This window comes from Palaemon carinicauda, chromosome 7 (assembly GCF_036898095.1).
Source record: "Palaemon carinicauda isolate YSFRI2023 chromosome 7, ASM3689809v2, whole genome shotgun sequence".
NCBI classification, from domain to species: Eukaryota; Metazoa; Arthropoda; class Malacostraca; order Decapoda; family Palaemonidae; genus Palaemon; species Palaemon carinicauda.
Genome location: NC_090731.1, coordinates 39,485,722 through 39,488,472, shown reverse-complemented (window position 1 = coordinate 39,488,472; position 2,751 = coordinate 39,485,722). Strand labels below are relative to the sequence as shown.

The 2,751-nt window shown below is 38.3% G+C and overlaps 1 pseudogene; it reads right to left on the bottom strand.

Moving 5' to 3' along the window:
* Positions 1–2,175: 2,175 nt before the first annotated feature.
* Positions 2,176–2,751, bottom strand: part of LOC137644254 (beta-1,4-N-acetylgalactosaminyltransferase bre-4-like) — a 924-nt pseudogene continuing 348 nt past the window's right edge.

Genomic DNA, 2,751 nt, shown 5'->3' with positions numbered 1-2,751 from the left:
TCACGAGATCGAAAAGCTAAACTAGTTAGTTTAGCTTTAGGAAAACAGGAATGAGGAAGTTCAAGTTTTTCATTAGTCTGTTTTCTGTAAAATAAATCAGCCAAAATGGTTGCCTTTCCCTCTGGACAGTCAGTGACTGAGCCATCTGGTTTAAGTTAAGAGGAGCTGTTGCATTTACGCCAAAGAGTGCAGATTTAAGGATAGGCCACCATTTATGTTCCTGAGTTGTACCAGAAAGGGTTTCTTTTATGGTTAAATTGTTTTCTTGTTCACTTGAAGCATAAACTCTCTGAGCAAAAGCTCTAAGGTGAGTATAGTTATTCCTGGTCAAATCCGATCTGTTATCCTTCCAAAGATGATAGGCCTCCTGCTTCTCCAAATAAGCACGTCTACAATCATCATTGAACCACGGGTTCTCCTTCACTCGGTACCTTACCACACGAGAGGGGATATGCCTATCAATTATGTTGACCAGAATCTCATTCAAAAGAACAACAGGATCAACACTACTATATAATTGTGACTAATTCAAACACAAAAGATCATGTAAAATCCCATTCCAGTCTGGTTGAGATTTCATACAAAATTTACAAGAGTATGATACATCAGACACAGGCTGCTCAGTCTTCACTACTAATGAAATCAAGGCATGATCAGATGTCCCAACTAGAGAACCAACCTTACTAGGTATAACACCAGGGGAGTCAGCGCATACGAGATCCACGAAATTACCAAACCTTTGAGTAGCTTCACTTATGATTTTCTCACAGTCATGGCGATCGTTAGGAGAGATAGAATTTAACCACTCCCTATGGTGAGCATTAAATCACCAACAAAGACAAAAGAAGCCTTTCTATCATCTTCTTGTATCTTAGCCATAATGGTAAGAAGACAATCGAAGATAGAATCATCCATGTCTGGATTCTTGTTCATCGAACATAATCAAAAGTTGTTATGCCTGCCAAAAACTTTTATTACCAGAATCTCATGACATCCACATTCATAGCAGGACTTATGAGAAGCAGGGTGCTCGGTCCTAATATACACCGCCATTCCTCTAGCCCTAGGGATGGCATCACGTTTCAACATTATTGGCTTCTTAAAACCAGTTACAAGGAGCTCAAATAAGTGCCTTATGTTAGAAACCGAAGTTTCTGAGCACAAAAGAATATCATACTGTCTGGACGCAACTGTAATGTCTTGAATATTTGCATGAAGACCACGAATATTGCAATACAGAAGACGACGTTGATGATATCTAGGACTTACTGGTACCGGATTTTGCTTAATGTCTCCAGACAACATAAGAATTAATAGTAATAAAAAAAGACATCATACTTAAAAACTAGATCAACAAGAATTATAACAAAAACAATATGTACAGAATTATAAATAGAGTGATTGATGAAACACATGGACTATAGTAAAAATTCGGAAAAACTGGTCAACATGTAGGAACCGATACACCATGCAAGGCTAAATACTCTCCAGGACAGCTACTTCATCTAAAGGGAGGACAGTAAGGATGGTTTTGAGAAGAATAAGAATCAGATAAGGAAAAGACAACCTCTTGATAAACCCCCGGGCCTCCATGGCCCTTCTATTAAGCCTGCCCAACACGCAATTAAAAAAAAAAAAAAAAAAAAACAAGAGGAAGAGAAAAAAGAAATAATATAGAATAATGTGCCCTAGTATACCCTCAAGCAAGAGAACTCTAACCCAAGACAGTGGAAGACCATAGTACAGAGGCTATGGCACTACACAAGACTAGAAAACAACGGTTTAATTTTGGAGTGTCCTTCTCCTAGAAGAGCTGCTTACCATAGCTAAAGAGTCTCTTCTACCCTTACCAAGAAGAAAGTACACTGAAAAATTGCAGTACTGTAATTAACCCCTTGGCTGAAGAAGTGTTTAGTAATCTCCTTGTTGTCAGGTGTATGACGAAAGACGAGAATCTGTAAAGAATGGGCAAGACTATTCGGTGTATGTGTAGGCAAAGAAAATATATGCCGTAACCAGAGACAGGTATCCAACGTATTACTGTCTGGCCAGTCAAAGGATCCAATAACACTCTAGTGGTAGTATCTCAATGGGTGGCGGGTGCCCTAGCCAACCTACTACCTCAGAATATAAAGTCATTTGCTCCTGAATTAAGTAGAACATTTTAATTGTTGTCTAAAATATAAACTGGAATTGTATATTCAGTAACATTAGCATAACACCAAAAACCTTGTGTAGAAAGGAAGAACTTTTTCTCAAGTCTTCAGACTTGGAGACTCCTTCATTAAGGTGGAGAAAGCGATCTTCTGATGGCGGAAGACTTTGATGTGGTAACATAATATACAAAGCAACATGAAGATCAAATCGGATTATGATTAACCATTTCTGTTCTCTGCGATTGTAAAAATCATCGTCTTTGCCTCCCCATCCATAGAATTGATTAGCGAATCCATTAACAGCTGAAAAGTGAACACGCTGAACTGCTATTAAACCACCGAAAAGGTTGCGGTAAGGTAGATGGAACCTAAATTTGTCTAAAGCTGAGTACATGTGACGAGGATGATGAGTGCAGGCATTTATGTTCATGTCTTTCTGAGGTAATAAATCAACATCATGAAATATAAAGCAGTCAATTGTAACCAATTTGAGAGAATCCACAAAGCCAATGTTGAACAGTTTTGCTCTATTAAAGGTTGTAGCATTTGACTGTTCAACAACTATGATCCTGTAGTTCTGCTGCTGCCTTATCAG